The sequence below is a fragment of the Podarcis muralis genome, chromosome 16, assembly GCF_964188315.1.
Source record: "Podarcis muralis chromosome 16, rPodMur119.hap1.1, whole genome shotgun sequence".
NCBI lineage: Eukaryota > Metazoa > Chordata > Lepidosauria > Squamata > Lacertidae > Podarcis > Podarcis muralis.
In genome coordinates this window covers 15,264,246-15,288,740 of record NC_135670.1, presented here as the reverse complement: position 1 = coordinate 15,288,740, position 24,495 = coordinate 15,264,246, and the positions used below count along the sequence as shown (strand labels likewise).

At 48.7% G+C, this 24,495-nt stretch overlaps 1 protein-coding gene across 40 annotated transcripts in view; it reads right to left on the bottom strand.

Moving 5' to 3' along the window:
* The window catches only part of NRXN2 (neurexin 2), a 346,059-nt gene that overhangs the window by 96,898 nt on the left and 224,666 nt on the right, over positions 1 to 24,495 (bottom strand). The window lies entirely within an intron of this gene.

Here is a 24,495-nt window from a genome sequence, read left to right as displayed (position 1 = left end):
ACACTGACTGGCAGCCACTCCAGAGTTCTTCCACAGACCTACCTGGAGATGCCAGAGGAGACTGAACCAGGGGCTTCTGGCATGCAAGGCAGGTACTACTCTGCCAGTGAGCTACATGGCCTTTCCTCAGGGCCACCCAAATTCTGTGGCTCACCATCTGCATCAGGAAGGAATTGGCAGGGGCCTTTTCTCTTTATATACCGTCCCCTTCTGACATAGGGAAGATGCAAAACCAAACAAAACCGCAAGTGTGGGAAGCCACCACCTGAACTCTTGACTCTAGTCAAGACAGCGGTTGCTGTGCTACTCCAGGGAACATGATACAAAAAATAGCTGGGCCTCATTCTGCACAAGTGCGGGAGAGGGCAGGCAGGTTGTGGGGTTTTATTTTTTTATAAGAAAAATAGTGAAATCCCAGAGATTCACTCACAGGAGACTGGGGGCAAATAGTGACCTAGCAGGCAGTTGGGTCCTAACATGTCAGCCTAAGAATTTATTTTCATTACTGAAACCAAGCTCACAGCCCATTCGCACACAAAAAGACTGCTCCTTGTCCCCTGTATTTTCTTCCATTTTAGCATAATGGGGGGGGGGGGAGTTGAGAGGCCTTTTTGTTATTGCCAAGGTTAAACCAACTGGGAGTCAGAAGCTCTTGTGGATCTACTGCAAAACCACCCAGAGACCTATCTGTAAGAGCTGGAGGGAACATCTGAGAACTCCTGCTATAGAGGGGTCTCAGAGGAGATTCCAGGTTGACGCAGAGTTTACTTTTCATGTAATACAAAAATGTGTAGAACCCAAAAGCAAACAGCAGGAGGGTCACTAACAAATGCTGCCTCATCCCTATGCCCAGGTTCTCTTTCCTCTCCAGCCCTCTGCAGATGGACCCCAGCCAATGACAGCAACTTAATGGCAAGCTAGGAAGGTTCCATTAAACAATTAGCAGGTAAAATAGCTACTGCCATGCCATCATTAATGAATGCTTTTGGGGGAAAGCTTCACGTCACCAAGGAGTCCACCCTGAATGCTTTAGCTGAACTCTGAGATGCATGAAGCCATGATAAGAAAAAAGAGTGCCTTTGAGCATAACCCTTTCAGTCCCAAGAACAACGGGGCCACAGCTTCCAGATCAGAAGGTCAGCTTCAGCCCCAGCACCTGAAACTAAAAAGCATTGAGGAAATAAACGCCAGGCTGGAATATCCATTTCTACTCCCAGACCCCCATCCCCAGCTGAAAAATGCATCCATAAAACCCAGCCACAGTGGCTCACACGCCAAAGCAGTTGCCCAATTCTACCCCAGCTCCCCACACCCTCCACCACCACAGATATGGAGTCTCTTGGAAGCCAGGCTCCTCTCATACGCCATAGATTTTGTTCCCTTTCCGCGCTGACAGAAAGAGCCCCTGTAAAGTCTAAAGCTGGCATCCTCCTACACCTACCAAATTTAACTCAAGAAGAAAACATTTTTTTCAAAAACAACCCTCATGCGCTTTCCCTGTCTATGCCAAGACATGTCTCTCGATGTGATGCACAGAATGCCAGTGGTGGGGGAAAGGGTTCTGGGAACCAGGCGGAAGCCATTGAAAGCTCAGAGCACAACACGCCTCCCTCCTGCCCGACAGGAGGCCCCCCCCCCCCAGCAGAGCCCCTGCAGAAAGGGGGTGAAGGGAAGAGCCTGAAACAAACAGCCTGCCCTGGATCACGACCACCACCTCTTTCCTTGCCGCCCTCCAAATCTCTCCCTATTATTCATTTGTTTAACGCATTGTTACAATGTAGGGACTCAGTATGAACATCACAATGCAAAAACACAATAAATAATAAATAAATCCATTACAGCAATGTCAGCATTAAAAGTGCTCATTCGCAACAATCAATTAGGAAGGGAAAATCTCCTTCCCCACCCAACCACAAGATGAACATCAAATGTCATCATGGCCAGGACAACCAGATCACATCCAACCCCAAATGCCTGAGAGAACAGGAATGCCTTTGCTTGGCGCTGAGCAAATGGCAAACGTGGTACCAGGCAAACCACCCCACAGAGGGCATTCCATGGGGGGGGGGGCACCAGGGAGAACAGGCCTTTTCAGTGGTACCCCCCCATCTGCGGAAAGCTCTCTTCAGGGAAGTTCTCCTGCCTCCAATATTCTCATCTTTTCAGCACCAGGCATTCTTGTTCTCCTGGACAGAGCTCTGGCTACTCCCAGGTGTCAACGAGGAAGCCCCAATCCTTGGTCTGTTCATGACCAGTCTTTGGGATGAGAGCACTACAGGGCCAGGACAATCACGTGGCACAAGCATGGGAGGGGGTGTCTTTGGCTGATTGGCAGAGCATCTGCCTCATATGCAGCGTTAGCAGCAGAAAACAAAGGCATCTGTCCACACATCTGCTAACCTTGCTAAGGATTAACTCCCAACTTGCAGAGGCCAAATATCTTTGAAAAAAAGCAATGCAGGCAGCTCAAGTGAGTGAGCCACAATGAGAAAAAAATACGCATGTAGTTCAAAAGGTCCCATCCTTTGGGAGATACACCAAAGGGTTGTATAGTTTGACCCCAAACTCACTAGTAAAATCCTCTCCCAAAGCCATGACACTCTGCTCTGCTTGGTTATAATTGACAGTTCTGGGTGTTCTACTCTGTTCCTGCTGCCATTTTTAATCTCTTAGACTGCAGACCATTAACACATTCCAGAGGCAGTGAGTCCCAAAGATGGGTTGAATGACTGGGGCATTACTTGTCAAACATGTTGATGCATCCAGTGCTCACATCCTAACATTCCATTGCAGAGAGGGGACAAATGTGTCAGGGAGGCTGTAACCTTCCCTTCCTGTTCTTGTACCACACCTGCTCAGGATGCTTTTGGCTGCTAGGGGGGCAAGGAGTCAGACTATGCAACCCTTTAGTGTTTCTACCAAAGGATGGGAGCTTTATAGAAATGCAGGAATAATTGGTGGGCACTGGGACCCATCTGTTGGAATCTTGAAAATGGCCACAAATCCCACAACACAAGCAAGAGGGAGAGGGAGGAGACTTTGTCCTGGGAGTAAGGAGGCAAAGTCTGTTTCTCTCTCTCTCCTCCGCCCCCCCTCAGTATGGCTAGTCCCTCCTGTCTGGGCTTGGCTGAGCTCAGCACTTTCCAGAGAGCTGTCAGAGTGGGTGGGGGCAAATCATTACTGTCTGGCCCAGAGCGAAGAGCAGCAACGCTGCACCCAGCCAGGAGCAGCTGGCTTGGCCTGGAAGTGGGCGAGGGGGCGGAGTGTCCGTGTGACTTCCTGCATTAAGGACTTGGCTGGCCGAAGTGGTTGAGGGGAGAGCAGGAAGACAGGCCACCGTCCCCGCTCCAGAAAGGAAGTAGTTCCCCGAAGTGCTTTCTTCAAACCCATTTGTGGGACACGCCAACCCACAGAAAGAAGATTTGGTGCACAGCATAAGGCGGGGGGCAGGGCTGTGGCCGGAAACACTCCCCCCATTGGACCAGCCTTGGAGCCTCTTCCTGTCACAGCTTCATTAACCATTCCGGAGCAGCCGCCTGTTTACGGGAAGGAGGCCCCGTGCAAAGAGAAAAGTTCTACACACTGGCCATGGTGCAAGATGTGGCCCAGAGCAACAGCCCACTGCAAAATACGAACTGGGACAAGCAGGGGAACTTGATACCAGCCTCTGGCAGGGACTGGGGCTCCTTTTCTAGATAAGCAGCCCAGCATCATCTAAGTGAGACAGGTCCTGGCCCAAGGAAGCCACACCCAAGGTGGGCACATGGTGCCTCTGCTGGATCAGGCCACAAACAGCTGCCCCATGAACTGCCTGGCGCCAGAGTCCCTTTGGAATATGGGGAGCTGCTTCCTACCTACCAAGTGAGGCTACCTGCCCACCTACCTGCAATGCTGCCCACTCTGGCAGAGGCTATGCAGGGGGGGCAGGTCTGCTCTTTGAGATCCTTTTCATTGGAAGTGCCTCCAGCAGGGATTGAACCAGGGACCTTTTTGCATGCAAAGCAGGGGCTCTGCCAGACGCCAGATGAGCTATGGTCTCTCCTGAGGGGCATTTGCTTTCTTGCTTTGGTTCAGGAAGAGAAAATGGAAGCAGTCTGTTGCATTGTCAAGCTCAGCAGAGTTGGCTGGGCGGTGGCAGGGGGGCATTTAATAGTCATCAGCGTGTGTGTAGCACATATAGATCCTGCCAGAGACCACCCACAGCTGGAGTCCAGAAGGCAGGATCTGGTTGGACCAGGGACCCCTTTTCCCAAGCAAGACCAAAGTTGTGATGAACCAGAAATAAGGTCAGCACATGATGGATTTCCTGGGGGAGCAAGAAAGGGTAGCAGGACCCATATCATCCCCTCTCCAGGAATTTGAGAGCCACAGATACAGCCACCGCCTGGCATGTCTCTTTAAATCGAAACCAAAAGAAGGGATTAAGGAGGGGAGAATCCGCCAAGGCGGTCCTGCAGATCTCTTAATCTGCTGGATTCTGCTAAGGAGCTTAAATTCCCTTCAGTGTCTGACCCTGAATATCATCCACCTCAGGGGCTGGGCCAAAGGAGCTCCTCCTTGTAGCAGGGGGAAAGCCAGGAAGGGAAAACAAGCCGGAGAGGTTCACGTCCACACACAGAATGGCAGAAGATTCCACTCCAGTTATTATTCTCAAGTTTGTATTTATGCATATAAATTAGCGCATGCAAATCGGTGCCCTTTCTATTGGTGATGGATGAGCAGCCACCCTAACAAACATACATCACTCCACCCTTAAGAGCTTCCTTCAGGCAGGCGGGCCCAGAGTTTCAAGGCAACATTACATGGGGAGGGGCGGACTTTTGGCTTGAAGGGCGGTGGTGGTGGGGGCCCTGCTTTTTGACAAAACTTTGGCCACAGGATGTTTCAGTTTCAGAACCCATTTTAGGACCATAGGAAGCTGTTTAGAGAGTTGAGATCATTGGTCCATGCTGACCAGTCCCAGGATGACTGGCATAAACTCTCCAGGATTTCAGACAAGAGACATTTCCAGCCTGACCTAGAGACTGAATCTGGGACCTTCTGCCTGCAACTCTGATATCACAGCATACTTCGGGAAGGTCGGGGGCGCGGAAGAGGTTGAGTGAAATGAGATGGGATGATGGGATGGGGAGCCAAAGACAGCTGGTGTAGAAAAAAAGAGGGCAGGGACAACCTTCATTCTACAATGGTACCTCGGGTTACATACGCTTCAGGTCACATATGCTTCAGGTTACAGACTCCGCTAACCCAGAAATAGTGCTTCAGGTTAAGAACTTTGCTTCAGGATAAGAACAGAAATCGTGCTCCGGCGGTGCAGTGGCAGCGGGAGGCCCCATTAGCTAAAGTGGTCTTCAGGTTAAGAACAGTTTCAGGTTAAGTACGGACCTCCGGAATGGATTAAGTATTTAACCCGAGGTACCACTGTACAGTTATGTGGAACAACTCAAAAATACAAGTTAGCAAACTTTCAAGTCCTCCAGAGCTCTTCATCAGGAAGGATGTTGCACTGCTTTGATTAGAAATGCTGGATAACTCAAATGTTTGCCACGTTTTGCTGAATTTTTGATTGGTCCTAACAAAGGCATTAATCAGCCACATATGGAAGGTTACGCTTGCAAAGTCATATCCATGAACATAAACCAAAAGGCCGATGTCCTCAGCATTGCTTATTCTCAATCCAAGCATGGATGACAGGTTTGTCCAATTCTCAGTGCAATTAACAGTTTCCCAGGGACATTTCCTTTTCAACATTGCTAACTTAACAATTTTCAACCTAGTTTACAATCTATATTTGAAGGGGTGGCTGCTGTGGCTGCTGTCTCAGTTTGCTGCTTTAATTTGATGCTTTATAGGGAATTAATTAATTATATTGATTTTGGTTTTGTTTCTTACTACTCTTTCTTTAACAGGAACAGGAATGCATGCCGAAGTCGTGGAATGTCCATTTGCAAACCTAGCAACGTCTACCTGGAGTGGCTTTTCCCAGGCGTATCTGGAGATTCCAGAGACTAAACCAACCGGGGACCGTCTTCTGCCTACAAAGCAGAGGCCTCCCCACTCAGTCAGGGCCCAGTCAAGCTCAGACCATGTGCAGAGTTCCTCTTTGTTCTTGCATCATTATTACAGACCACCTTAGCGCACTGCTAGGTCAGTTCAGGTGCCACAGTTCTGCCCACTCACTCAAAAATTACCTTCTGGCCCATGCCCGCTCCCGTTTCCATCATGATCGCCAATATTAGCTGAAACAGCTACAGAGACACCTATCACACTACAGCATGGGTTGGCAAACTAAGGCATGCGGGCTGGATAAGGCCCAATTACCTTCGAAATCCGGCCCACGGACAGTCCGGGAATCGCCACATGGATCGCCAGCTCACGTGTTCTTCCTCTCCCTCCCTCGGCGGTGGCGGTGGCTCCTCCCTCCCTCCTCCTGGCTTCTCCCCGCCCTGCGTAGAGGAGGAAGGGGGCTGCGCATTGTTGGTGCCAGCCCCTCTCTGGAGCCCTTTCAGTGCCACTCATCTCCTCTTGCCGCTACCAGCCCCTGCCGCTCGCAAGACACAGGAGCCGCGGTTGGCTGAGCGCCCCTCTCAAGTGGCCGCCATTTAAAGCAACCCCTCTCCTGAGCCCTTTCGTGCGCCGCTCATCATCCCTCATTCACTCCCCCCCCCTCAATATAGTTTGGTCCCCCACAAGGTCTGAGGGAGAGTGGACCGGCCACCTGCTGAAAAAGTTTGAGGACCCCTGCACTACAGTCATGAAGGGCGGGGAGCAGGGAAGCGTCCTGAGCTGTGGAACATTGCAGGCTATGTGGGTGGGTGCTAAGCATTTTTTGAGGAAAACTGTAAAATGCTTTAATGTAGACACTAAATTTTAAGGGAGTCCAGTGTTAGAAAATCAGAGAGAGAGAGAGAGAGAAGACAGAAAGGGGGGGGAGGAGAATGATGGCTCTAGAATCTTATTTTTAAAATTATGGACTGACTGTGATTGATTACAAGGTAAACATCTGATAACTAATAGAATTCTTCAAGATGTGAAAACAGTCCAGATCCAATGATCCCTAGACATGCACCTCCAGATGGTGGAGATGTCAGGTGTCATCCTGGAGCATGCATCTTCACTTGGTCACAAGCGGCAGACAATCAGGTGGAAAATGCACCAGGCTAATTTCGAACACTGTTAAAGGGACAAGCAAATATTGGTTGGGAGATAATCTTAGAATGAAAAGACTGGTCTATTTTCACTGGAATTGAGGTTTCAAATATTACTACGTATGCTGTGCTCTTTGCAGAATGAGGGTAAAGGGAAAGACTACTCACTGAGTATTCTCTAATCCCAAATGTGCAAAGAGGGTTGGTTGGGCCCGTTTTCAGATGAGAAGGATACAGGAGTCCCAGACTTAGGCTGGCACTGGACTAGGATGGGCATGTGCTAAGCTAGCAGAGCCCAAGTGCCAATAGTCCTGTCACCTGTACTTTTCATTCAAGATGGGAGACCCCAGAAAAATAAACAGAAAGAAAAGAACCTTTTTTTCAAATCTGCCCAGTAGGAAAAAATGGAAATTTTGGCAAACTTTGAAGAACTTGGGGTCAGAATGGATAGCTCAATGAGATCAACCCAGTATGCAGCAGCTGTGAAAAAGACAAATTCCATGGTACAGATCATTAGGAAAGGAACTGAAAATAAAACTGCTGATATTATACTGTCATTATACAAATCTATGGTGCGACCACATTTGGAATACTGTGTACCCTTCTGGTTGTCTCACCTCAAAAAAAGAGGATATTTTAGAGCTGGAAAAGGTTCAGAAAAGGGCAACCCAAATGACCAAGAGGATGGAACGACTCTTCTATGAAGAAAGGTTTGGGTCTTTTTAGTTTAGAGGAAAGGCAACTAAAGAGGCGACATGATGGAAGTTTATAAAATGATGCATGGAGAGGGGAATTCAGGTAAAGAAAAGCTGTTCTCCCTCTCATAACACCAAAACTCATTGACATCTAACAAAGCTGATTGTTGGAAGATTCAGGACAGATAATAGGAGGTACTTATTTATGCAGTGCATTTTTCAACTCTGGAACTGTTTCCCACAGGAAGAAGGGATGGTCAGCAACCTAGAGAGGATTAGACAAATTCATGGAGGAAAGGGCTATCAACAGTGGCTATGCTCTGTCTCCATGGTCTTGTAGACAGGTCCTGCTTGCGAGCTTCCTTTCAGGGCCTCTGGCTGGCCACTATGAGAACAGGATGTTGGATCAGGGTTCAAAATTCCCCAGGTGCCAGGCGTGTTTTGCTCCTTGTGCAGGTCCAATCGTGACTACGTGGAGATTTCGGGGTGCAGGGCTGGCAACCACAGTTTAAAAACCTCTGCCTTAGTCCATAGTTAATACCATTCCCATTTCCCCATGCGTTTCCCCTTCTTGCGTACTGGGACAAGTGAACTGTTGTAAGAGCAAACTACAGTCAAGCAATGCACTTGAAATCACAGGATCATAGAATTGTAGCCTTGGAAGGGATCCCAGGGGTCATTAGTCCAGCCCCCTGGTGAATAGACATTCCGTTGTGGCGACTGTAACCTAGGTTTAAGGTGCCATTGGGTGCCTAGCTTATATACCTTAGCTTCTAATAGTGCTTATGATGTTCTATAAAAGAACAGCTTTCCTATGAACTCTTTCTCTCACTTTTTGAATCAGTGAAATGCTTTTTAAGGCAGGGTTCTACACACTCAGAATGCGAGTTTAGGGAAGTTTTTAATGTCTGATGCTGTATTGTTTTTGATATTTGGTTGGAAGCCGCCCAGAGTGGCTGGGGAGACCCAGTCAGATGGATGGGGTATTAATAATAATAATAATAATAATAATAATAATAATAATAATAATAATAATATATTATGCGCAGAAGATTTTTACAGAAGACAATCTACAGCATTAAGAGAATTATAATTCCTGTCTCTACTGGATGAATTTCTGCACCAAGAAGGTGTTGCCACCTACAGGAGAGGAGAAGAGAAGTTTAGTGGCTTGTGAATGGCTGCTTGTCTTCTCCCGAGGACCTATAGCCCAGCTGGAAGAGTCTAGAAGTCAGTATCCTGCACCACTCTCCTGCTATCCTTCTAAACTGGCCCTTGTTTCCCTTGAAGTCAACCTTTTCCTCTCCCCACTAACAGAGAGTGACACAGACACCCTGCCTCAAAACAAACAGTGCAGCCCTATGAATGTCTGCTCAGATGTAGTCCTATCAGCTTCAATGAGACACCCAGGTTAAGTGTGATGGGGCTGCACTTTTGAGGCTGCACAACCCTCTGTGTGCTTACCTGGGAGTAAGGCTCCAATCACCAATGTATTTATTTCTGAGCAGATTTGCATTAAGATTGCCCTGTGAATTTTGTAAATATGCCAAACAGTTCAATTTGATATTCTAAACTAATCCAGAAATTATGCATTTTATGTCATTAATGCAGCAACAAAGGCATAATAAGAAATTAAATATTGCATACATATTTCTATTTGCCCTAAGATTTCTGGTTCCCCACCCCATGAAGCCCTTCCATGGCTTCAAAATCTCTAGAAAATTTAGATCTGATGCAGCTGCAGCAACAATCAGTAAAATGTCACCAAGTCAGTGCTGGTGAAGGAAGCAGCAGTAGCCACAACCGGAGCTGACGCATATGCCAGGCCCTCCAATCAGTTCTCTTGGTGAGCTTTGAAGGGTTTTTTGTTGTTCTAGAGCAGCACTGGAGGGATGGCACAGGTAGGGGCCCTTCAGACATTGTTGGATGCCATCTCCCACCATCACCTTAGACCGTTAGCCACTCTGGCTACTTGCTGGAGTTGGGAGTCCAATGACTTCTGGAACACCCCAGATGTCCCCCATCCCAGAGATAAACAGAAACACCCAATCACCACCAAGTAACAAAGGCTGAAATGCAGTCCTTAGATGGAAGACAAAAAAGCTACCCACCATGGAAAAATGGCAGATGAAAGTTATAGATTATATGGGACTGGCAGAGATGACCGGCAGAATCCGAGACCAGGGAAAAGAGACGGCGGAAGAAGATTGGAAGAAATTTAAGGACTATCTTAAGAAATATTGTAAAATTGCTGGATGTTAAAACGATGTTGATTCAGAAATCAAGTGGTTGTTAGCTGTAAAGAATATGTAAACAAGAAAAGAAAGGCTAAAATTTAAATAGAAATTAGGGGAAGGATTTGCTGAAGAGAATTGATTAGAGATTGGAATGCAGAAAGGGGAGGTATGAGGAGGTCGGGAAAGTAAGTTTTATGAATATAAGGGAATGAAGTTATACTTGTGATTGTATGTTTTTTGCATGTATTTTTTGTCTTTTTTTGTTCTTTTTCTTTTTATGTCATAAATTTGTTGAAAATTCTAATAAATACCTTTAAAAAAAAATAAAAATGAAATGCAGTCCTTAGAGGGGGGTGCGTGAAGCTTGGAGGAGCCACATCTACCTATCCCTGAGTTGTTCTTTCAGTTTGGCACCATTGTACAGTCTTGCCTGTACAGTGGTACCTCGGGTTTAGAACTTAATTTGTTCTGGAGGTCCGTTCTTAACCTGAAACTGTTCTTAACCTGAGGTACCACTTTAGCTAATGGAGCCTCCCGCTGCCGCCGCACCACCGGGGCACAATTTCTGTTCTCATCCTGAAGCAAAGGTCTTAACCCGAGGTACTATTTCTGGGTTAGCGGAGTCTGTAACCTGAAGCGTATGTAACCCGAGGTACCGCTGTATAGATTTAGGATGGGGTTGGGGCAGATATGACAGTTACTTTCCCTCTTCTGGGCAAGGCTTTCGTCTGAACCACAGCTCAGGCCCAGAGTTTGCTTTCAGTACAAAGGGTCAACCACAGAAGGTAATCAAAGATAAGAGTTCCTCTGAGCACATCCAGAAAGGCCCTCTCACACTGCCAAGTAGCCACCATCAGCTATTGTGTATCACAGACTGGGCTGTGTTTGAAATCCCCAGGTACCAGGCACTTTTCGCACTGGCCTATCAGCGACTTGCAACCAAGTGAAGATGCCTGGGCACCAGGATGACGCCTGACATCTCCACCATCTGGAGGTGCATGCCTGGGGATCGTTGGATCTTGACTGTTTTTGCACACCAATACCACATCCTGTAAAATTCTATTATATTTTATCTTCACAATCAAGAGTGAATTTCAAGAACCAAAATATTTTTTCTGTGCAGTTGGAGCAGGAGCAGTGAACTACCTCGCTCACAGTTGTGAAGAATATTATTACGTTATGAATGGTCTGTGTCACCATTAAAAAAAAGAGGTAGGGATTGGCCAGTATATATGTGGACTGTCCCTGGATCAAGCGACTTTTCTTCTTTAAGTTCTCAAAGTTCTTAATCTAGCTCAAGGTTGTAATCTGAACTAGAGTCAGATGTTTAACTGATAATCTATCACAGTCAGCCCATCATTTAAAAAATAAGATTCTAGAGCTGTCTTGCCCCCCAAAAGGCAACTAGACATACAGTGGTACCTCGGGTTACATATGCTTCAGGTTACATACACTTCAGGTTACAGACTCCGCTAACCCAGAAATAGTGCTTCAGGTTAAGAACTTTGCTTCAGGATGAAAACAGAAATCGTGCTTCGGCGGTGCGGCGGCAGCAGGAGGCCCTATAGCTAAAGTGGTGCTTCAGGTTAAGAACAGTTTCAGGTTAAGAACGGACCTCCGGAATGAATTAAGTACTTAAACTGAGGTACCACTGTATTCCGTTTTGGTTACTGCAACCTTGGTTTAAGGTGCCATTTAGCACTTAGCTTCTATATCTGAGTTTCTATCACTGAGACTAGGAAAAGAACTTCCAAGGTCCAATGCCTAGAGTCCCAGACCAGTGGTGGGGAACAGCCAGAGTACAGGCTAAATCTGCCCCCCACAGCCCCTCAAACTACCCCCACTCCAGCAATCTCTGTAGGCCACACCTCTTACTCTGATGTCTCTGCTGTGTGGGGCCTCTGGGAGATGAGGGAGGGTTCAAGCGAGTGTATTTAAACAAAAGTAAGACCATCCATAAAAAGGACCACTTCAGGCTGTGGCCCTGCCCACTTGGAATATGCCCAACAGACTTCTATATCCCTGCCCTATATCATTATTAATATTTATTATACCTTTAGAGTGCCCTTCAACCTAAATTCTCCAGGCAGTATACAGAGAATACCGTAAAATGCATTCAAGGTCTGTTCACACACATTAGAACCGGCAATTCAAGTACAGTTTGCCCTGACAGCAGCCCAGTGGTCAGCACTGTCTGAACCTTACGTTTCCAAAGGCCTGTCTGAACAGGAAGGTCTTAGCCTGTTGGGGCCACTGCCTTTGCTAGAAAGCTGGCAGAATCTCTGCATGCTCAGAAGCACACTCCAACAGCCTGTTCTAGAGCAGAGCAATAGGACTGCCTTTGCTCTCAGATTCAGTGGCTCACCCACCATGCCCACCCAGCTATCAGCCACCAGCAGAGGCAAATACTAAGATGGCTCCATGTGGCTCAGAAACATCCATTTGGGCAGGCAAGGGATCTCCAGGGTCTCTGGGAGAAGGACAGCCAGTCCTGCTGCCTTTTGAGGGGAGATACCGATGATTCAAATTCTACATGCAATCAATGGCCTTGCCTTCAATCCCTACGAAATTGGCTACAGTGGTACCTCGGGTTACAGACGCTTCAGGTTACAGACTCCTCTAACCCAGAAATAGTACCTCGGGTTAAGAACTTTGCTTCAGGATGAGAACAGAAATCGTGTGGCGGTGGCGGCACAGCGGGCCCCATTAGCTAAAGTGGTACCTCAGGTTAAGAACAGTTTCAGGTTAAGAACGGACCTCCAGAACAAATTAAGTTCTTAACCCGAGGTACCACTGTATTCACCTTATAAATAGTTGCCCTCCCTCAACTTGTGACAAACCGCTTCCTTGCCCCAGCTGGGCAGTTGAGGATAGTTCTAGGCTGAAAGTCTCCTGAGATGGGATTCTCAGGTGTGTAGGGGAGGAGATGATGCCGCTGCCTCCACAGTTGCAGCTGTGAAGCTGTGAAGCCAAGCAGGTGCCCCAACTGTGCACAAGAGGCAGCCTGCGCAGGTGGCGGCTGCGCCAAACACAAAGGGAGAGGAAGGGGGAAGGAGAAGCCATGAGATGGGGAGGAGGGGGGATTCTGGTAGTGTGTGCTGCAATGTATAGATATTGCAGGGACTACTCAGAAACCACACCCTCTCATCTTTTTTTCTTTTTTTAAATATCTGCTAACGCTAATGTTAGTGTTCCATGACATTAGCCTTTCATTAATTTATTACCTATATTGCTGTCTGCCACCCTGCAATCTGCTTTGATGAAGGGCGATACAGAAATGTTTTTAAATCGATCAACTTAGAATGGTTTCCACTCAGCGTCAGCGTGTGTGTACGTTGGGAGTGGGACAGAAAGGGAGGGTGATCGAAGGCCCCCCCCCCCGCATCACAAGTTCTGGGAAACAGCTCTGTCAAAGGAGAGAGTGCATGTAAGTCTGTCAACACCAGCCCAATTTCTGGGAGGCGTCCAAAAATGGGAACCGAAAAGTCTCCAAAGGTCACTGCAAAGCAACTGCTCAAACAGGGAGTCTCCTGGCAAAGCACAATTCCAAATTCCTGCAACAAACTCACTCCTCCCTCCCCACAGGCCCCATGGCCAGCTGACCTACCACTTTCCGTTTTGCTGGATACCTCATTGAAGGAATGAAGGCCCTAGGGTCACTTGGGGATAGATGGGGCAGGTAAAGGAGACTTCCAGCAAAAATGGCAGCAGCAGAGGAAGAACAGCTGGATGAAGAGATCCCACCACCTTCCTCATTCAAGAGCCCCCCCTCCACACACACCCCCATTTCTGCTCCCCACAACCCACAAGTCCCTCCCCACCCCCACCTGGCTACCTGTGGACAAGACCCTGATGACTGACACTTTCGGTATTTTTAATGCAGTTTCTACTAAGGCATTTCCTGCAAAGGTATTTCCACAAATACTCCCAGTTCGATGCTTTGGAAGGAGCAGAATCTTGCAAAAGGCAGGCTTTAACTAGCTGGAATAAATAAAGGTCTGGGACACATTGGTCCTTTTGTTGTGGTTTAATGCAAAACTGGAAACGAAATCTGTCACAGGTTGGATTCTGCGCTCAGGGTTCAGCTGCTCCGGCAGGCAAATGTGCGCAGGCACACACACACACACACACACACACACACAACACCAACATCCACACCTGGGGAAGGAGCCCCCCCCCCCCGCCACCAGGCTTCTGTGACCATCTCCTGCAGGGAGGCTGCCTCTCCCTGCCTTGGAAGCCCGGGTGATGGATAGAGGCAGAAGGGGGGGGGGGGGGCAGGCACGGTAGTTAATGAGCCCCTGAGCTCCCATCTCTGCAGCTCTCCTGAATCTCAGCTGTTTCCACGGCAACGCGGACCTGAAGCCCTCCCTCTTCTCCTTCCCCAGCCAAGCCACTCAGAGACCCAATGGGAGGGAAGGAGAGAAGGGAGGAGAAGACTCTTAACTCCTCCAGCGCCATCCAGAGTTGGGGGGGGGGAGAGAATTGTCCCCAGGGCACAAAAAGTCTTTCATTGACTGATCATGATGTGGGAGGAGAGCAGCCCCCCTGCCTCATTGCTCTCCACCCCACACCTCACCAAAACATTCAAACAAACAAACAATTATGCAAATAGAGCTGCTTGTCCCTCCACCTGGCACCCCAGAAGTGAGCCAGAATCAGCACCTCCCCAGAGAGAAAGGCCTTCTCCAAAATGCCAGGGTTAGGCAAGAGGCTGCACCCTTCCTGTTCACCTGCCGCCCACACCAGACCTTCAAGAAAAGCAAGAATACCTCTGGGCACATGCAAATGCATTTTCTATCCTGCACACCTGGATTTAAGAAGTAGGGATTCTAGGGCACAAAACATGGACCCTTGAATCCTAATTCCTCTGTCTTTTAAAAAGAAATTGGCTACACTTACACGAGGGAAGCTCAAATTCTGGCCCCTGATGCCAGAGCACCATCACCTCCAAAGTAAAGGAGGCCGGGGTGTCTAAACATAGCCTGCCCACCACATCCAGAGTTTCCAGGTGAGACAAACTGGCTGCCACAGAAGCTTCAATGCAGAGAAGCCTCTCTTTAAGAAACCAAATTAACCACTGTTTATTTCCCCACAGAAATCCCCTCTGTGGGTGGATCCCAGCACAAACACAAACACACACACACAAATTTCTACTCCTGCAGGAATTCCTTCACCAGAGAAAACATGGCTGTCTCCAGCAAGTAAGCTCTTTACAATGAACCATATTTCCTCCGCAGAAAGCCAGGAACCGCTCCTGAATAAAGGCGTATTATGCATATTCCAGCCAGGCTGGTCACTTCTCGCCCCCACAAAGAAAAGAGGATTGCAAAACTCCCTCCTTTCCTCCATGAGGCCAGCCTTGAATTCAAAAGTGCCAGGCGTAGGATATCCCCTGCACGGCACACAGCCCCCAACCCACTTTTCACTGTTCGGGGCTGCCCTCCCTCCCAAACTGAGTTGTGCACTTGGGGTTCCAAGTATGGGAGCAAAGTATTGGAGGCAGTGTTAGAAACTTAGATATATATAAGCTAGGCACCAAATGGCTCCTTAAACCAGGGTTGCAGTTGCTGAAACAGAATGCCTAGTTGCAATTTTGGGGCCAGATGGCTTGAAAGTCATATTTTTCAACATGAATTTTGCTCCTGAAATTCACTCTGATTGTGCAGATTAAATAGAATTCCACAGATGTGTTGCAAGTGTGTGAAAACAGTCAAGATCCAAGGATCCCCAAGCATGCACCTCCATGCCCAGGCACTTCACTTGGTCGCAAGTAGTCAATAGCTTAGCTGCAAAATGCGCCTGGTGGAAACAATCCTGGGAGGTAATTTAGGCAGAGAGAGAAAGAGAAACAACCTCACTGAGTGTCAAGGACTTCTTGAACCTGGCCTGACACCCCAGTGATGACATCCTAGCACTGGCTCTCTCACCTGGCTAGAGGGAGGGAGGGGGCTATCCACCCCTTCAGCCTCCTCCTAAATCATGCCAACCAACTTGAGGCTCTTGCAACCTCCCCACCTGCCAAACCCAGGAGGGAATCAAGCACTCCTGTCCCACTCAGCTCAATGGCCAGTTGTGTTCTCTTAGCCTGACCTACTTGACAGGGTTTGTGTGACTTTATTTTTAAAACAGGGCAGGGCAGAGACCCATATATGCCACCTGAAGCTCCTTGGAGAAAAGGCAGGAGGCAATTGTCGTTAAGTCAATGGAACAATGACGACTCTACCCCTGCCCTCCCACTTTCTCGTGTTTTTTGTTTGTTTCTTTTGGTGGGGATTTTTTTTGGGGGGGAGGGGGAGATCCAAGGGGACTCTCTGGTTCTTTGGCCACTGAGCATGCTCAGTCCTCATTCAGTTGTTTCCAGTTCTTCTCATCACCACGAAAAGCACACAGGCCGCCCGAAATGTTTTTCAGCACACCAGCAAATCTTACCCCGCAACACACTGAATGATCTCTTCCCATCTTGGCCATGGGGTGTGTGTGCTAATTTGACCCCGTAAGGACTGGCTGGATAGGAATAAGATGGGGAGAGTGAAATGGGTGGTCGGGGTGACACCCCCCCACACTCAACCCAAGGCACCAACAAAAGCCATCTAGGGCTCAGGCGGCATCTTCAGTGGCAGAAACCACGTATCATGCCACCCTCACCCACTTGTTTGCAAGACCCTATGTGACCCCAAAGGGCCACCACAGCCTGACACTTTTTGTAACACTCAGTGTCCATTGCTAGGCACTCCTTCTCCAGAAGTTCCCAAGGATGCTGGATGGGAACCATTCAGAAGGCCTGAGCAGCTGGATTCTGGGAAAGCGGCGTAGTTCTGCAACAGCGTTCCTTCTCTGCATGCTAAAGCCCCAGGTTCAGTCCCTGCTGGCAGCATCTCCAGATGGTGCTAGGAGCATCCCCTGCCTGAGACCATGGAGAGCTGCTGCTGCTGCTGCCAGTCAGTGTTGAACTGAAAGAGAGCTTCCCGTCTTCCCAGAGGGTAGGAACGAGGAGCTGGGCTGGGAGCTTTGTCCAGGCTGTGCGTCGCTCAGCACTGACTTTTCTGGTGGGGATGGCAGGCAAGGGGCAGCAGCTTTAGCCCCAGACATTAACCCCTCCCTGCTCGCAGAACAACTGCTGTGGGGAGCAGTAATTAATTAACAAAGCCATCTGTGTGCGAGGCTCATAATTCCCGGGCCTGCCGTAACCCGGAGCAGGACGCCCCATAAATAGCAGCGGCGTAATAAACGTGGGGTCCAAACAGGGGTTGCCTCGATTACCATATTAAACTGCAGACGGGAGTAATAATTAATGGCTGGGTAATGCCATAAATTGAAGGAGGGAGGAACTAATGGAGGGACGAGAGTGAGGAACTCATCAAACCCAGAGATGCTGTTTTTGAAGAGCCGGATCTCCCAGGCAGGAGGCTCACCCCTAAACTACCCCTCTCCTGACAAGCTGGATGTCCGCCTGACTTCCCAGGTGGGTCAAGATCAGAACTCTGAAGTGTGCACAAACACACACACACCTCAAGCCTGCCCTTGTTGTCCTAGCATCTGCAACACACACACAGGAGGCCTACAGATCCTGCCATTTCAGCACATACCTGCTCACTGCAGGGCGGACCGAGCTACAGGCAGCAAATGACAGATGGTTGGGCAGACCAGGGATGGGGGTGGGCCTTTCTCTGCAGGGGGGCTGGGAGGGGCAGAGAGTGCAACGGAATGGGTGGTGGGTGGTTAGGTTGTGGGGAGGGGAGGGGAGATGGGTGGGCAAAGGCAGTCGGAGAAGCAGAAGGTTGTTGTTAGAGTGGCCTAATTCCTTGTTCTCTCCCCCCCCCTCCGGTTTTTGGGGCATTTGGTGCCTCATGAATAATCAACAGCTCAGGATGAATCATCAGCTCGCAGGGCCACACTTGTGAGCACAGCAAGAAGAACATCGACTCTCTCCTGCTTCCCCCTCTCTATCACACACAGACAGCCACTTCCCACCACAAAAGCTGGCAGGAACTGGAAGGTCTCGGCACAATCTGCCCACTCCCCAAGCATGCGTTAAGCTGAGCAGCCAACTGGTATAAACCAGGAGCAGGGTGGAGCAGGAGAGGCCGCCCCCAACCCAAAAAGACAGCCCACCAACATCTCCTTCCCTGTCTCTCTCAGACACACACACACACACACACACACACACACACACTGAATACCTGCAAAGGCTGGAAGACCCAGCTGGAAGGCTCAACCACAGTGACTCACCCTCCCTAAGCCTCAGTTTCTCCCCTTCCCAAAATGCAAGTGTAGACAGCCTACTGGGTAGGGTGGCTGTGAGGGCGAAGCTTACAGCTCCAGCTCTGACATGGTACTAGAGAGGGGAACAGACAGCACCATGGACAGCGCCTGTCTGCAGTGCTGAGAACAGCTCCTCCAGCCTGTTGGGCTGCATTGTTCAGGTTTCCCTGATCTGTCAGGACCTCTACTTAGCTGGAGGGGCTTTCCTGGCTCAAGACAGAGCTGCAGGCAAGGCCTCCAGCAAGGAAGTGAGCCAGGAGATGCTGTCCTCCCCTCTGTAGAAAACCTAGCAGGCACAAAGAGCAGGAAATGTGGGGTCTGGATGAAGAAGCCCCAGCTGGAAGAGGACCCAAAACCTACAGAGCAGCTGTCAAGATGTGCCACCCTGCCAGCCCATTTGTGTGTTTGTGGTTTTGCTTCCACATACTCTCCAAAGAACCCAAGAAAGAAAATACTTCCAGGAATTTTGCAGAATGTTTGGTGCATGTTACGATCTTTACCTTGCCCACCCCATAACACCCATTTTACAGATGGGGGAACTGAGGTTATGAGGCTACACCCTGGCTGATTTCCATTCTGAGCCCACTCTGTTGTTCTGCACTGAGAGTGAGTTGGTGGAATCTCAAAGCAGCCCATTAAAGAAACACAGAAAAGATGAAGTTCAAAAAAGAAAAGAAAAAATGCAGCTACAATATGTAGTGAAAGTTTAGGCTGGCAAAAGCTTAAGAACAGAAGCTGCCTTATACCAGGGTCATTCCATGAGTGTCTGTTCGCTCCTGTTTTGTAGATGCAGTTATCTGTATTTGCTTCCTTTTCTTTGAAACAAATTTTATTTCTAAAGCTCTGTACTGCCCACTCTGTTTGGCAGCAGCAGCTCTCCAGGCTTTCGGACACACAGTAGGTTTTTCTATCATCAGATATCCAATTCTTCTAACAGAAGTTGCTCATGGAGATTAAACCCAGGGCTATCTGTGTGCAAAACCATTTCCTACCACTGAGTTAGGATCCCTCCCCAAAACCCAACTGAACAGGTGGCCAAGGGCCAAATTCAGACACTGATCTGTGTGTGCTTAACTCTCCCATTGAAAGGAAGCAGGCCCCAGGAAGGTTTGACTCTGGCTATATCATGAACACAGGTACCTGATGGATTCCAAAGTTCATCCCAGCCCACTGTTGATAGGTGCTTGAGGAGGCAAGGCAAAAGAGAGACAGTAGAACTCAACCCTCCCTTGAAGTCATTGTTAGAAACTTAGGTATATAAGCTAAGTGCCAAATGGCACCCTAAACCTGGGTTATAGTACCCACCTCTGCATAGCTCCATCTTTATTTCAGACATCATGATATATCAATATTTCGCAATGTTTAGCTGGCGATATACAGTGGTATCTTGGGTTAAGAACTTAATTCGTTCTGGAGATCCGTTCTTAACCTGAAACTGTTCTTAACCTGAAGCACCGCTTTAGCTAATGGGGCCTCCTGCGGCTGCTACGCCGCCACTGCGCAATTTCTGTTCTCATTCTGAAGCAAAGTTCTTAACCCAAGGTACTATTTCTGGGTTAGTGGAGTCTGTAACCTGAAGCGTCTGTAACCTGAAGCATCTGTAACCCAAGGTACCACTGTACTGCAATATTGAAAACCAGTTATCGCCCAGTCCTAGTCGCCACAATGGAATGTCTATTCACTAGATGACCCTAGAGTTCCTTCTGTGATCTCAAGTACACTGCTTGACTGTAGCTTACTCTTACAACAATTCACTTTTTCCAGTATGCAAGAAGGAGAAACACACACAGGGGGAAGGGAAATGGCTTTAACGAGAGACTAAGGCAGAAGCATTCAAACTGTGGTTGCCAACCGGGCACCCAGAAATCTCCACGTAGTCGCAACTGGACCACGTAAAGTAAAACATGCCTGGCTAGTTTTGGACCACTGCTTGAAGTCCCTACTTGGCAGCCAGGCAGAATAATCAATGCAGGGCCCAAAGGTGCTACTACTAGAAACCCTGGTGGGGAAGCAGGCTCTGCTCTCCAGAACACCAAGCTCCAGGCTGCTGGAGCCTTTGCAGCAACTCTATAAAGGAGCACCTTGCCTCAAGCCCAGAAGGCAGGGAGCCTGTACAAGGGCTGTTGGTGGGAACCGGCTCCAAGGGCCTCAGCTCCATCAGGATAAGTGACCCTGCCAAGGTGAAACTGCTAGGGTGAAACTGCCACAAGAACTCTCTCCGTAAAAACGTTTAAAAATGGTTCTGTGGGATTGGAACAGAGGCTCATCCAGCCCAGAATCCTGCCTCTGACGGTGGTCAGCCTGATGCCTCTGGAAGCTGAGCTGACCGACAGGGAAGAAAAACAAAGGCCTTCCTATGCCTTGCACCCGGGGTTCAGAGGGAGACTATGCCCAAACAGGGTGTCTCACCTCTGCCTAAGCAGTCTCAAACGGATCTGCTCCCCCAGAAACTCATGTAGCCCTTCTAAAAGCTGCACCGGCCATCACAGGTTTTCCATTGGAGACCACCCCTCAGTTACCTCCTAAACTTTCCTCTCCTGAAATCCACAAGCTAGACAGAAGTGCTAGTTCATGGGAAACATCTTAAACATGGGGAGCAATATTCAGCATTGGACACGGGAAGGTGGCCTAATACTAGCCCCCCACAATCCTTAACTCCCACCCACTCTAATCAGTGTGGCCATCTTTGCTGAGGCTGATAGCTGTAGGCCAAGCTGACCTGCCTGGAGGGCACCAGGTAGAAGGCTGAGATCCAACTAATAAAAATCTCCACCCTTTCACAGAATTGAATGTAAGACCAAATAAAAGGGTCCCCAAGAGCCCCTCGCCCCTCACTCCATGCTGTCCTCAAGCCTGATTTCTAACACAGTAGGCTCAGATGTGCTGGGGCAAGGAAGCCTCTTCCCATGAACTCATGTGTCCGGGCTCCTTGCTGCAGCCTACATGGGCCAGTGTTGTGCTTGCACGCTGACAAGAACACACCAGGGATTAATGCAAGACAAAGGTCAGAGGCAAAACTAATTTTTGTATGCCAGGGCTCAATCCTAGAAGGCGCAAAGAGAACTGAATTATTCACTTTTTTTTTTGCAACAGCAACTCAAAGCGACTTAGAATATTTTAAGGCAAAAAGCAGAGAACCCCCACCTAAAGACCCATCCTCATGTTGCCACCCTATGGACCTCCTGTGGAAGGGGCACAAGAATAAGGATCTCAGATGATGAGCACAGGTCGGTTCATATGGGGTGAGGTGGTCCTTGAGGTGTTTGGGTCCTGAGCTACATAAGGCTTTATAGATAAAGACCAGCACTTTGAATTGTGTATGGGAACTAAAACGTGCAAATTCTCCACTCAGTCATGAAGCTGACTTGGTGAACTTAGGCCAGTGATTCTCATAGGATTTGTTGTGAGGATAAAATGCCAAGGTATGGCAGGGCCACAGAAGGATGCCTTCAGTTTCTTGGAGACAGGAAATTGGCCGGATGCAGCAGACTCCTCTGATGTACTTAAAGGGTAAAGCAATAATAATAATAATAAATTCACCAGCCAGCTCTTACATATCCAAAATGAAAAGGCACAGAAGGTATTTCCAGGAAAATTTGAGCCCTGACCATTCACTTTTCAGAAGTTAAAAAAATTGAAATGGCACTGATAAGCTGATGGTCTGCAAGATTTTCATCTATCCCACTGCCACCCACCCTTCCCCTTCATGTCAACTTGGAAGAGAAGCCAACAGTCCACACCAACAAGACCTGGCAACTCTTGATTATACCTTGACCTAACATGAAAGCCAATCCATAGCCCACCACCCGCCCACCCAGTCACATCCTGCAACATCAGTGGCACAAAACGGCTCTCAAGCAATGCACAACACAAACACACAGCAATCTGCTTTCCTGCACACACCCAACAAAATACAACACATGTCACGCGCATCATGACAACCTGATATACCCCAAACTTCGTACATTGTGTCTAGTTACAAACACAAATGTTGGTGCTCAACATCAACCACACACCATCACCCACAAAGCAAAATCCGGGTGGAAATTCACATTAATGAAACTGCAATTTTGACTGGGATATTCCTAAGCAATAGGCTACATCGTGGCACAATTCCCAGTTATTGACAAGCAGGGCCACAAAATCTCAGCAGCCATGTGCAGTTTTTATTATTAAGTTCTGGCCTTCCCACCCTCCCCCCAGAAAGCCATTCTTGGCAGGTTCTGCTATCAGTGACTCTAAAGCAGCAAATGTTCCCAGGAAGAGAACATCCACACATTTGGAACAGCTGCCTTTGACTTTTCTGTGCTTTTGGAGTTATTTGTAAAGGGTTCCAAAATTCTGATGCGAGCCGAAATAATTTGTGAGGAGCGTGGGTGGCGGGGAGAATACAGAGGTATAAAATCCATAGGGGTAGCGGTCTTAAATCTGCTGCACAAAGAGCAACAGGGAGTTTTATGGCTCAATAAGGCAGGCTGCTGTTTTTGTCAAACTACCATCCAAGCATCATGAAATCAAGAGACAACCCCACTCCATCTCTTCAGCATGATAAATTCAGGGAAAACAAGTCTGCACCACATCCCCAGATTCCACCAGCACCAGGTCTAAAAGTTCAAGACTCGGGGCCACTGGCTGGTGAGGAAGCCTCAGGAGTTGCAAATGTCGCTCCTGGCGCCACAAGGATCCTCAGTTTGGAAAGTTCACCCACATCACAGCCAGTCACTTCCTGCTGCCTGGAATTCCTTTGAAAGGCTGAGGGAGGAGACAGGGCTTACAGCATGTCAGAAAGTCGGGTCCCCGTTTCCCTGGACCCAGGATCACCTTTTACTATTTAGCCTTCTCACACTATTTTATATGAACAGGAAGCCTCTTGTTCCCAGTGTTTGTGAACAATATGTGAATGCTTATAATACATGAGCAAATAACCACACCAAAATGTTTCACATACCTGCACAACACAACCAGCGTCAGAAACCCACTACAGACGTGCCCTGCTAAGAACACACACAAAGGCCAGCACCTGAATGAGGCACACAAGTGGCAGGCGACACGCTTAACCTTCTGCTGTGAGCAGGCATGCCAAGTTGGACATGCAACGCCATCCCCCCAGCTGGCGCAGGGATCACAGGACTGGATGCTTTATGCCAACGTACGTGGACAACGTCCTCTTTGTAGACCCTCACATGCCATTAGCATGCCAGGCACAAAGAACCCATCCTGGCAAGCCCCTCGGGTGTCTCACAAGCTGCCCAAGGGGGCATCTGGGTGCCCCCACAGGTGACTGAACCTCTCCCCTCCCATGCATACGCAGAGCACTTAAGGCCAAATACCCACAGAGTACCAACATCCAGTTCACCTGCCACCCCATTTGCCTCCCCACAGAAATTCAGCCCCAGGCTTCCTTTGCCACCCTTTAAACACAGAATCCACCCCTGCCCCTACAAGGAGGCCCTTGATGCTCACACCAGAGCTGAGGAGGGATGGGTTATAAACTGGAACCAACCCACAAAAGAGGTTAAGAGTAGCTGACCCAGGTGAGTCAACACTAAAGGGGGGGCAACCTCCCCCCCCCCAATCTTGTCTTTGTATATGTGTTGTGAGGGGAGCAACTGAGCACCAATCAGGTTGCTGTGGCGGCCTGGCTATTACATAATGCCAGGGAGGGAGGGGAGTGTTACCTACTTCAGCCCAGGTAGGGAGAGAGGAAGCCAAGCACAGATACATCCTCCCCTTCAACATACACATTTTCAAATAGATAGATAGATAGATAAATATTGTATATATATATAGAGAGAGAGAGAAGTGAGGGAGTTCAAGCTTGCTTGGAAACCTTACTCCAGACCTCAGATGCAAAAAAGGGATGGGGAAGAGTGCAAGCTGGACAAACAGCTCAAGTCAAAGGGGAAAGCACTCAGCACATGCCTCTGAACTACCTCTTCCTGCCAGCCGGCATCTGCCTGGGCTGTCATATTTCACCTGCACCATCTGGGGCTGAGCTTTGAAGGGAGGTTCTGGGTTGTGCCTGGATACAAATCAAGTCCAGCCACCAGGTGAGCAGAGTTGTGCACCCCTCCCTCCCCAAGCAAGGAGGCCAGAAGGAAGCAGGCGAAGAAACCAAAGCCTTAGACCTAGCCCCGGGAGAGAGGCGGC